The sequence below is a fragment of the Syngnathus typhle genome, linkage group LG16 (assembly GCF_033458585.1).
Source record: "Syngnathus typhle isolate RoL2023-S1 ecotype Sweden linkage group LG16, RoL_Styp_1.0, whole genome shotgun sequence".
NCBI classification, from domain to species: domain Eukaryota; kingdom Metazoa; phylum Chordata; class Actinopteri; order Syngnathiformes; family Syngnathidae; genus Syngnathus; species Syngnathus typhle.
In genome coordinates, this window is record NC_083753.1 from 11,872,696 (window position 1) to 11,885,687 (window position 12,992).

Here is a 12,992-nt window from a genome sequence, read left to right on the forward strand (position 1 = left end):
ATTGTGACTGCACACGCATAGTCAACGTTTAACACCCCCCAAAAAAGAAGGCGCTAAATAATTGCTATCGCTGGGATGTTATGGTGTGGGTGTGTGCATGTGCTGGGGGAGAGTTGTGGTAGCAGTGAGCAGTACCTCCTGTCGCTGCTTTTATTGTTTGACAGTTTGCGCTTGCGTTTCTGCGCGTGACAGAACAAAAGGTCACGAGGCAGAGTTGCGGTCTCTCCGCCGTTTCGGTTCCATGACTGAGACGTTGTTGAGAATGCACGCAGCCACCTACACAAAGCACGAGAAATAAACACATTGACTCCTCTCGCTGCTCTCACTTGCTCTCTTGCCTGATGAGAAGCTTGTTATGGTTGGCAGAGAGCCCGCTCCTAACTCCCAGTAAAAACCAGATGATTGTTTTTGCTGTCTTACGTCCAGCCTCACACTCACCAGATCCTCTTACCGGGACTGGGGATGTTTCCAAGGACTGGCTCGATCATACATCCTAAATCCCAAGATTTTCATAATCTACATAAATCTAAATAGTCTCTCCTTTTGTGTTTACTTTCTGCTACATCAGCACTTCTGCAAATGACATTGAGAAAACATACACTTACTGCTGCAAGATGTAAAATGGACTAATAGCGACTGATCAACTAAATTAAGCATGCAAATTACCATAGAAGAAATTTTCCATTTTTGATTTAGGGATTTTAAAGGGTAAAAGAACATAATACTCGAAATTTCCTGGGTACTGGGCTGTTCTCATGGCACAAATTTGAACTGAATATAATAATAATAATAATAATAATATAATAATAATAATAATAATAGGCTCCAGCATGCCCGCGACCCCCTTGGGGACAAAGCGGTACAGAAAACGGATGGATGGATGGATGGATGGATGGATGGATGGATGGATGGATGGATGGACAATAATAATAATAATAATAATAATAATAATAATAATAATAATAATAATAATAATAATAATAATAATAATAATAATATTTTTGGAGTTCATGTAGAACGTAGTGTTATGCAGCACAAAAATTACCAACTTTCATTTTTGAAAATGTTTACTTTTATGCCGAATACTGTCCTGACCTGAAAATCACAGCATTTTTGCAGGCTCCTGTTCTTGAAAAATGTATTTAAAAACATAAACTGCTCCTATCTTAACAAGGTTATTGTCTGGAAAACATAACTTTAACACAGTTATTGGCAAATGCCTTATTTTATAGAATCTAGGTTTCCATCTATTAAACTGATCTTCTCTGTACTGTATTTTACCAGACGCATGCACAAACACACCTGTCATACATGTGTGTGCATGCACATGTATGTGTGTACGCACATGCGTGTGTGTGTGTGCACGCATGTATTTTTAGCTGACAAACGGAGCAGCTGTTTGCCATTACTCATATCAGCATGCTCTCCTTCTCACTCTCTGACCCAGTGTTATTCTTTGCAAGCCACTGGAGCTCCGCTCGCTGTATGACTGTTGGCCTAAACCTGCCAGCTTGTTTTTCCTGCCACGGCGCTTAAAGCAACTCATTTGAAAATGCTTGTCTGGTTTAATCAGCTCTCTCAATAACTTTTTCGATAATCCCTTTTTGTTTTGGGGAGAAGGAAATTACAGCAAATGACTCATTTGATCTCTGCTTTGTCGTTTGTTGATGATGTGAAAATGACATCACGAAAATTAGCACCGGAATAATTTGGCAAGACGAGCAAAGCAAAACATGTCGTACACTCATAAAGTCACCTTAAACCATCATCTTATTTCCTGTACTGCCAGGATCAAGACCTAGAAGTGAGCCTGCAACTCAATCTTGTGTGTAGCAGTAAAAACAACTCCAGTGAGAGATAGAGTTTCTTCATTGACCTGTCAGAGATCATCTTAAGGTTGCCCCATCCCAAAAAGCAACAAAAAAAACTTTATTACCTTTAATTAAGACTGCATTAATGACTTCCTTCCAGGCTCGGACATAAACATTGAGTTAGGATTTTACAGAGTGCAATTATCCTGGTGGCGTGATTACCACAGACCGGAGCCTCTGCTAGTTTCCTGGCCGGGAAGACATCAGCTTGTTTAGATTAAGTCGGATGCACGAGAGGATAACGGTGAAAGAGAGAAAGAGAGAGAGAGGCTGAAGCAGTTGGTTTTATTGTCATTCCCAGAAGGAAATGATTTAGAAATGAGGGGATGGGAAAATAAAGCTTTAGGCAGACCTCAGTGGATGTTAGGTCAGTGGGCAATACCTGGAGATTTTTAACTTAAGAATGTTAACTGATTCTATTTTTCTCCACCTATAATGATTATTAGATATTGCTCCAGAATAATAATCATCATGAACAACATGCTAAAAATTTCTTCTGGCTGCAGTTGAGGCCCATGACGACATGCTGACCTTAACTGTGTTCCATATTGATATAGAAGCATTACATTATGGTATTCCGCTCTACTAAAATTTTAAACCAAATTATAAGCAGTCAATAAAATTACATCCATACACATTAACATTATATAAATATTCACTTAACTGTCACAAAAATCAAATCTATAATGTGCAGTTATTTTTATACCTTCCTACAAGTTTACTAACTCATATTATCCATTCCTAGATAGGATTGGCAGTGATATTGACAATTTGATGATGACAAAATGATGAATTATAATACACCTAATACTTGTCTATTGAACTCTTGGCATGCATCATGGGAAATCCCCTTGGCCCTATTCTATCCACCATCCAGGAAATAAGAATGCTTTAAAACCAAGATCTCTTTGTCTCTGTCTCTGTCTCTGTCTCTGTCTCTGTCTCTGTCTCTGTCTCTGTCTCTGTCTCTGTCTCTCTCTCTCTCTCCCTCTCTCTCTCTCGCTCTGTAAGAAAAGGTGAAAAGGTCACCTTAGGGTTGGAAAGTCACTAAATACAGCAAATATTTTGATTTGTTGAATTTGATCCCTTTCTCATTTAATTGTGCTGCCCACATACAAGCACATCAGAATAAAGCAGCTCTTTCAAAATAAAAGCACACTTCATAAACCGTGGATGGGACAGATGTTGCCATATCTGTATTATATGCAATGGGCTAATTTCAAAACATTTCAAATAGTAACGGTTTATCAAAAGATGTATTGCCTAATTTGTGAGGATGCATTTCTTGGCTCACCTGGCTCACACTTGCAAGGTTCTGGGTTCAAATGTCCTTTGTGCAGTTTGCATGTTCTCCCAATCCTTATGTGGGCTTTTTCTTGGTACTCCATCTTCCTCCCACATTCCAGGTTAATGGTTAATTGAAGACTCTAAAAACAGATCGGGGTCATCTATTAAAAGTTAAACAGATTCGTTTGACGAAAAATTATCTTGATCTTATCCTATTCACAGACACAGGTGAGATCGAGCGCACACAAACTTTACACATCAACCTCTCAGGGCACATGCAATTATAAATGATCAATATGTCTGGTTATACTATTTGATTTTTTTGATCCACAATTATGACAAGGTGTCCAAATTGGTGCTAAACATGACAGTTACTATTTGATGACGGCTTGGATAAAGTTTCTTGCTCAGCTTATGGACCCGATTGAACTACAGTACGGCTTGCACATTGACACAGGCCTGTGGGCATTGACAGATTGAGGTCACTTTATGGACCTGCTAGTACGGAGCTATTTGTAGCCTTGCACATGATAAGAGGAAAGACTTGTGCTCCGTGGATTGCTGGAGGTTGAATGAAAGTTAATGGGGGAAGGGCACAAGTGTAAGCCTGGCAGATGAAGCACAACCCTCCGCGGGGGATTTCCAAGCGTGATTTAGCCACAGAGTCCCCAAAGGTCAAATCATTAACCCTTTATTGATAACCCGGAGAAGTTTATCCCTCAGGCGTCAACACTTTCCCAAACACACATGCATTTCCAATAAACAGGCTTACTAGTGTGGATAAATCAACCACGTGTAGCACGGAAACAATTCAGGCCCTTTTTAGACCATACATGACATGTTTAGCTACAGTACATGTCCAAAAGCTTGTTGAGATGGTCACAGTGGGTGTAGAGCATTAAATATATTGGTAATGCACTTACTTTTTTCAAAAGGTCGCCAATTGAATAAAACACAAGCCTCTTTGTCTTTAAGATGATTGTACCAACTCCAAGGAATTCACGAATGCATGATAAAAAGCGTGAGGTTCCAGGGTCTGAGAACCATGTGAGAAAAGTTGCTGAGAGGATAAAAAGAGTGCAAAAGAAGAATGAAAGAGAAAGAGAGGGAAAGTTTCTTAGATGGCCAGCTGCTGTAGCTTTCGTGGTTGCATGACACCCATCTTTAAAAAACAAAACAAAAGTCAACACAGATTAATTTACATCATCGAGTGAAACGATCTGTTGTAAGAAATAAATCAGAGCAGCAGATAATGTGATTCCAGCTAATTACCTCCAACAACAAAATGGTTACTTATTCACTATATGGTTACTACTCCTAGTGGGATAATAAAAGTCCAGATTTTCACTCGAGTTCCCCCAAAGTTACTCAAACTTGTGATTTGTGCTTGAACACACTCAAAATGACTTTTGAACTCCAGATATGCCGTAAACCTTAATATCCATATTAAACCGTTGCTTCAACGGGTGAGTCTCATAAAACATACTGTAAATATCAAACAAAACACCAAAGTGCAAGTCAAATTGCAAAAGTCATTATTCATTTATAAGTTACTCTCAAAGTGGTAAATATAATAGTTGGGTCAAATAGCTTTTTATTTCTCCCTACTTTGTTTTGGGCATGTAACATGATACAATCTTTTTTTTTTTTTTTTTATCCTTATCCTGTTCAGGGTCACAGTGAACTGGCTCAAATCCCAGCTGACTTTGGGTGAAAGGCAGACTACACCCTGGACTGATTGCTAGTCAACCACAATACACACATACAGACAAACAACAATTCCCAGAGTGTATCTTAAGGAATTTTTTTGAAAATCTGTTTTTATGCTTTTACTTTAATCATGAATAAACTAGCTTTACAAGCTTGAGTTCAATAAAAAAGGGGTTTTTTGCACGTCACTGTTGTTTTGAATATAGAGCCATGATGGCGCTTCTGCTTTTGATTCCAAACAATCTAAACTAGAGTGTGCGTGAGAGCAAAGGGACAGATCAGCTTCCCTTCCCCCATCACTTTGCTGCCCCTCTGGGGAAAACTTGGATCTACACTTCAGGACGATGTCCAGACCTCTTGGCTCACTCTATGTGCCTTGAAACATCCTTGTTCCAACACACAACATACATGGTATTTATCTGTGCTTGCATGCCGCCATGAGCCTGAAAGGACAAGTGCGATAAAGAGACGTGAGAGATGGAAGGAGACTGATTGCACACTTTGGCGGTATAGAAGTTCAAGAGTTGAAGATCGTATCAGGATAGGTTGTCTCCTATTGCTAACCACTTGACGCCACACTGCCAACCAGTGCTGGTTTGGGGTGACTGACCATGATACGTGGCTCATAAAACCTCAGCAGTGCGGGGATGGTTCAGCCGGAGTTCACCGAGGTACAGTTGTTTGAGTAAGAGAAGGAGCCGTGCCATTCAGCTTTGCACGCCGGTGTGTTATTAGAACATTGGAATAACAAGCACAAAGTACACAGTGGTTATTCTTCACGCTTGCGATTTCATGAGTCAAGAAGAACCCATGTAAATTTCCCGTCAGTGACTCGGCGCTTTTAGTGGTTGGCAATTGTTTTTTGGCTTTTCCACCAAAATTCTAAACATCCTACAGCAAAGCAAGCAAGGTTCCCATTGAATGAATAAATAGCGCCCATGTGACCATAGCCAAGTCCCATTTTGCTCTGTCCTCTGTTTGTTTTCGCCCCTACTATTGTAATTACCCTGCCCCCATTAAAAGTACCCACTGGTAAACAGACCCCAGCAAAACCGGCACCCTGACTCAGACCCATAAAAACACAACACGGGAGAATAGAGGAGGGGGAGGTGATAGGTGGGGAGGGAGACTGTGTGTCCATGTGTGTGCATGTGTGTGTGTGACCCTGGCCCCCTGCCAGCAGCAGTCACAGTCTAATTACTGAAATCTGTATGCCAGCTAGAGGCATTGTAAGAGTCAGTATTGTCAGAGGGCCCATGAGAGCAGTCAGCATTCATCCCTGGGCGCGCTCTATTTACTGGGCTGGAACCGCCTTTACAGCCAATGTGTTTAAGAGAAAACAACATGTTTCAATGAGGCTAAATGACAATCAGTGTCGTGTCATCAGGTATCCAATCACCGGCCATGTCCATGCAAACATTATCCAATTTCATCGAGTTGGACAAATGAGTATAATTATTGCAAATATGACCACCGTAGCTTTATTATTATTGCTTTCCGTGCACGTTGTTTCATTTGTTTTTCACTTTTACTCGCAGGGGTGATGTCATTCTGCCCAGTGTGAAATCCCGCCACGTGTAACCAGATTAGAGCAGCGCTCCCATGCTGGAGCCCAGCAGGGAGACTAGCTGCAGTTTACAATCACCAGCCTCAATTTTTATCACGTCCATGAGTGGATTTATTAAGCCTAATGCTGTTAATCTTGTTGATTTCCAGAGTAAACGCATTAGGGGACATGTTGGGGGTGAGATAACGGCAGACAGGGACCATGATAAAGAGCCATCGCTGTTTTCAAGTATGAGTATTTATCAGACGCTCTGTGATCTTGTCAAATACAGACAAGTGTCTTAGGTCAGGGCTTGCCAAAAAACAATGGTGCAACGTCTCCTTCTATCACAATCTGGTATTTACCTCCAGGTTATCTACTTTCTGACAGATGAGCATTGTGTGTTTTCACCAGGAAAACCTTGAGAACAGTATCAGGAGGCAAAACAATTTATGTAAACACTCTGCAGCAAGATAGGAGGGAATTTGTGGTTTGTACGCAGCGTCGACAGCCTGGCAGTTCCTTGCATGTTAAACCCGAATAATCAGTCATGTTCAAATGCTCAATGGGCTGTAATAACATAGTATGATGGTGGCTACTGCAGTGGTCAGACAGCTGAGGGCCCGTGCCTGCTTTTGCCCCGTGTGGTGAATTTCGCTGGCCGCGCGTCGTCTGCGAAGCACCGCAAGGCTCGCCGCCGTCTCGCTGCAGCGTCGCAGGCGCTGCGATGGCAGGGCGCGACTCTACCTCACCGCACTTCACCGGACCGCAGCACAGTGACAGCACGCAGCCACAGTCACGTGATCCTCATTGCTTTGCATGCACGGTGTCGTTCGGTACAGCGGCGCATATCTAGAGTTGGTTTTCACATCCACTTCAGCAGAGGTTGTGAAGCTAAGACCAAATTGGATTGGCACACGTGATTATCATGTTGGTAAACAGAGCAGTTTCACAGATGGGCTGAACTGGTTGAGTGTAGTTTAGACAAATTACACATTCATTGTGAAACCGCAAAGAGAGTTCTGTTTGGATCACAACATTTGGACTTGGAAGAATCGACAGGCTAACTCACAGGTGTCAAACTCAAGGCCCGGGGGCCAGATAGGGCCTCCCACATCATTTTATGTGGCCCGCGAAGATGAATTGTGCATCAAATTTGTGTGTCATTACTAGAATTGCAAATTGTCTTCACTTTTAATAATATCTGGGGGGGGGTCATATTTCACCAGTTTTTACTCATCTGATTTGAAAATGAGTTATTTGTCAGTTTGTTGTATAGCTTTTACTGTATATAATATGAGGTGCTCATACATTTATTTGGGTTAACAGTCATAATGGCCCTCCGAAAGAAGCTATGACAACAATGCGGCCCGCGAAAAAAATGACTGATTACTGAGTCACATTTTCAGTGCAATTTGTAATCTTTTGCTCTCCCACATCATAAATCAGGTCATTGTCACAATCTGTGTTTTGTTTATATTTTGTTTTTCAGCATAATTTTGGTACTCAGTTTCCTATGTTAGTTTTGTTTTCCTGTGACAGTAACGGTGGCAACGTAAGATGGCTGCCTTCTGAGTAAGTGCAATAATACAGGAAAATCTTCCTTTAACATCGTATAGCAGTCGACATAGTTCAAAGGGTCGACGCAAACAAATCACATAGAGTTACATTGTACAGGTTGATCTCTCTACATGGAACACAGAGTGAAATGTCACGGAATTAAGGTCAGCTCCTGAGGCCATAACAGTATATGCAACCACTTTCTGTATGTTTACCTGTTTACAAAAGAGACTTTAACTGCCGGCCACTTGTAGCACACAATAGCAAATAAATGACTGTTAAATTGTTTTCCAGCTCACATTTATCTCCTCTGTCTGCATCGGAAATTAATTCATCTACCTTGGAAGAGAATTATTCATGAGTAATTCTACTCACTGGAATGGTGAGTTTTGTTTTGCATCACAGCGCTCCCCTGATGCCATTCTGCTGGGACTGTCTGTCAGAATCATCCTCTTTTAATGGGACCACTGCAACAAAACAACAAAAGATACAAAAAGTTTTATTTTTTTTGCTTAAGGAATATAATTAAATCTTCTGAACAAATATCATTCTAATCCCTTTTCCCAACAGTTATTACGGAGACTTTGTTTATCCATTGTTTTGTTTATTTTTGACGGATACTTTGTCATCCCGTGGTGGGATGGAGGTGACTTTAGGTTAATGATGAACAGCCAAAAATGTGACGATTGAAATGTGTTTAGCTATCACAGCTTTAGTCCCTGGTGGCTCCTGTATCCAGATGTCTGCTTCTTTCTTATTGAGAGGAGCGGGTTCAGGAGTTTATTTACAGTCCTCTGGGAAGAAGCATTAGTAGCTTTTTATGCAGCTATATTGATAGCTGGACTGAGTAGGGATGAATAAATAAAAATCATTTTGAAATGGTTTAGCTACATCTGGAATATATATAAAAGTTGACCAAAAACAAGAGGAATGGAGCATGCCATTTTCAACACTGGATTGCGCAAAAAAAATGCAAAGTTATAGAAGAGGTAGTAGTTGAAAATTGCACTCAAGTAAAACTCACCTATTTTCTGAATCTGGTCATGTGACATTTGCAAGGCGAGCCATGATTGGTTGATACCTGAGCCTTGAGCAACGGCGATGTTATTTTCAGTCAATGCAAGTGGCAAAGTGGTCGTCCCCGTAGATGGATCAAAATAGGCGGCTTTTGCTGCTTAATCCATATTCCACAAATGCAATACTAATGGGAAAACCATCTTTAGACTAGTGGGGCTGTATAGAACATATTGCAAAGAAGTTGTTTGACTTGACTTTGCTTTAACATAAATACTCAAGTGACAGTAAACATATGTTAAATGGATTAGGGTTAGTACAATTTATCAAAAGTTACTTGAGTAACCTTTTTCAAAATGTATAATTCTATATAGTATATCTAAAAATTTTAGATTGAGTACAGTTAATAAAAAAAATAAAAAATATGGTGGCCATTAGAGGATTGAGTTGGACTTCAGGAGTATAACGGAACAAAAATCTGGTTTGCAGGCTTCTTGGGGGGGGCTAAAAGGATATAATAGGAAGTGAAGGAAAATGTGTTTTTCTTCATGCTGCTGCTATCCACCTGGCTGAAGTACACATTAAATCCCATAAAAGGGTTTCAACACATTTGGTAGCAGTAAACTGTAAAAGGGAGAGCAAAATAAAAGTTGGGGCATGCCTGAGGAAGGAAGGGAGGCAAACTGACTTTGTTTACTGCCATGCAAACTTGAGTCCTCAGGCTGCCCCGTTGCATGTGTAATTGTTTGAGATGAGCTGGCTGCACGCCAGAGCTGGAGTAAAGCAGTACTGTCAGTCAGCAACAACAGCCTGTGGGAGGGGGGAGTGCAGCGGCGGGGGGTAATGATGGTGGTGATGTTGGGGTGTTTCAAAAATTGGGTGTGTGTTTGCGTACGTGATTGACATACAGATAGTGAGCAAGTAGAGAAAAAAGGAGGAGGGGGAGATAGAGTTGCTGAAAGTTGGAACTTGGGGGATGGGAGGATGGAATAAAAAGTCAGGAGAGCGAGAGAGAGCGAGAGAGAGAGCGAGCGAGAGGGAGGACCTGGTCGTCTGTTGTGAAACATGAGCTCGGAAAAAAAAAAAAAAAACTCAGTTTAAAACTCTACCCAATGTTTTTGCAGTTGTTAGTGTTCGGAGGAGGACCATTGCGTGACACACACACATACGCACACGCAGCAATCTAATTGTCCCAGTGCCCCACCCCTGTTGCAGTGGTTGTTTTGCTTCCTCATCTCCATGCCCCTCCGCCGTTATCAAGGTGAGGTGCGCTAACTTGACAGACAGCTCGCCTCGTGCCGTTGGCTTCCCGCCAGCCTGCTGGGCTAAAACGGGCCCTCGGAACAGGCCACTCGTGTGTATCTCGGAGGTTGCGTGCGTACGTGCCTCCGCCCCTGCGAGGACAATACGCCTGGAGAGAGGCCTTCCTCGTCTCTCATTACTGCACACCTCGGGCCTCGGAGGAGCTGAAGGCTTCTCATGTGTCCTCAGGAAACCACGCTGGCTCCGTATTTTTATCTTCACTACAGCAACTTTTTTTTTCTCCCCCTCCCCTCCCAATTAGTTCTCAACAATGACCCCACTTGTTTATGTAGTGTCTACTGAGTGACATCTCCCTGATAATTAGGCCGGGCTTGTGTCTTTGGCAGCTACATGCCAAGTGCATGATTTTCTTTCTTTTCAGTGTGGAGAGACAGCTGCCCACTGTGTGAAGGCTTCCAGCGCGTATCGCTTAATTGGCTCCAAATGGCTGTGTATGAGTATGAAAAGTGATAGAGCTGGAATACAGGGGAGTGAACAATAGCCAGCAGGAGACAGAGAAGACAAGTTCAGCAGGTTCACCAGCGCTACTCGGAGGACTTAAATCCCTCCCCTTGACCACAGGATACAAGAGTTTGTGAGTCAGAGATTTCTGTGTGTGTGTGTGTGTGCATGTGTGTGTGTGTGTGTCACAGCTGTGAGGCTGCGAGTGACTGCTGCTCAACAAAGCACCGAGCAAAGCCGGCCTGCTCTTGGTAAACAAAGAGAACTCACAGTGCTGGATAGTGATTACCCAACCTCCCCTCCACATAGCAAGTAACCAAAAGAGCCGGTGGAGCACAGCGGATTAAAAGCAAGAAGCACATAAGATGAAGATTAAGTTTTAATAGTGAGGAGAAAACTCATTACTACAGTTGCACTAGTGGAAAAACAATGAGTGCTCGTTTCTGGAACTTTAAGCTGTGATGGAATGACTGAGCATAAAAAGGCTAGTGTTTTTTCCCTGCATTTCAAAATCTTTCCCATATTTCATCCATCCATCTGTTCATGTGCCTACGATGGCTCTTTCACTTCTGTCCCACTCATTGAGTATAAGAAGTTGTCTTTCGATATGTCCGAGGTGTATTCCACCTTTCACGGAAGGTCATTTGGGAAAGATCCTGAACAGCATTAAAAGGTATCGGAAAAAACGATGGTTTTAATTTTGCTTGTGTTGGCAGCTCCACGATGGAAGATGCCATCTTAACGGTCTGACCTAATGACAGACTACGCCATCCAGCATGTGGAACACGGGCAAACCCATTTTGACTCATCTTATTTCATAACAGTCACAGAGGGTGAACTTAATTAAAAGTCAGTAATTCCTCACACATTAAAACGAACTTATAATGTGTTTCGCTTTTCAGATGGTCTTCAATAGTCATCATCACCGTCATGTTAAGTAGCTCGGGTGAGCCAGCGAGTGATCATCAAGTAATTGTCTGTGTGGTAGCGTTAGGAGCTACTTGAGAAGTTCTCTCGATTGTGGGGGTGGGCGTTGACGAGATGGGGGGGGAGGGAGGTGTCGACTCAGCGACTGCTGGTGCAAAGCAGGTGCTGAGGTGCATGTCAACGCCACTTTGCTGTTATTGTCTCACTCTCGCGCAGCCGCTTCATTCACTTAACATCTCGTATCTCTTAAGCTTCAAGCAAGTTGAAGCCGGGGTTGGATTTGTCGCTCTTTAGCCCTAACAGAAACCCGCCAAGCAGAGTCAGGCAAGTAGGAGTTAAGCTGCCGTGTTTTGATTGACTTTGCAGACATAAACAAGAGCCGCACTTGCGTGTGACCCCTGGGCCTGACCCCAGAGATAGAGCTTCTCTAATGGGTGTCTCTTTCAGCAGGAGGCCAGTCCACTGGAACAGAGGAGCCATTGTTTGGGCCTGGGGTAACCAATTCTTTCCCTATTAAAGAGCTAAGCCAAGAGGAGAGGACCATTGGGGCCATGAAGCTGCGTAAACAGCCAATCAGACCATGAACATCCTTAGCACAATGTGACATTTCGTCTCTGATATCAGCAAAATCAAGCAGATATGACACGTGTCCTACATTCCTTCACTTAAAACACCCAGGACGGGATTAGGAGGGGAATTGTTGTGTACACTAAGCCAAGGATGACTGAGGAGAGGAGCTGTTTTTCTCTTCTCTAACCACATCCTGCGCTCATGTTTGTGCTGAAGGGCTGAAGACAAGAGTTTTTTGTTTTATTTTTTTTTACCCGAGCAAGTGGCCAAACAGGTGAATCAGGTATCAGCAAAGCGTGAAACAGTACCTGGCATGTATGACGATACATGTGCCACGTGTCTGCCCTGAGGATACGGGCAGCGAAGATCTAACATGCCTGGAAAAAAACAAAACAAAAATAATGCGTGTTCATGCTGAGATCAAGTCGAGATCCAAATCTCCACTTGAAATCGTGATCATTTTTTGTGCCCAGCCACATATATGAAAAACAACTCTGGGTATCATCCAGAAAGAGCACTGAAATTCTTCTACCCTACGGCAATCCACACCTCAATGTCAGTTCAAACCGACCAATATTATCGAGATTTTTTTGATAAGAGAGATTGATAGACCCAAAGAGTGCACTTTTGGGCTCTACACTTTCATGTTTATGTGTGTCAGGAGTAATCAATCACTGTCATGCCTTAAGGGCATCCATGCTGTGGTGTAACTAATCTGTATAAGCTCAACAGCCTCTGCTTTA

General features: G+C 42.4%; 1 long non-coding RNA gene across 2 annotated transcripts; it reads right to left on the bottom strand.

The window, feature by feature from the left end:
* Window positions 1–141: 141 nt before the first annotated feature.
* On the bottom strand, window positions 142–12,628 carry LOC133169702 (uncharacterized). Of its 2 annotated transcripts, XR_009718436.1 has the most exons (4): window positions 12,558–12,628; window positions 8,350–8,441; window positions 3,166–3,298; window positions 142–276 (listed from the first exon to the last, which is right to left on the bottom strand). It is a non-coding gene; the product is annotated as an uncharacterized LOC133169702 (long non-coding RNA). The 2 variants fall into 2 exon arrangements; XR_009718435.1 differs by lacking the exons at window positions 8,350–8,441; window positions 12,558–12,628 and adding an exon at window positions 4,082–4,450.
* Window positions 12,629–12,992: the final 364 nt, after the last annotated feature.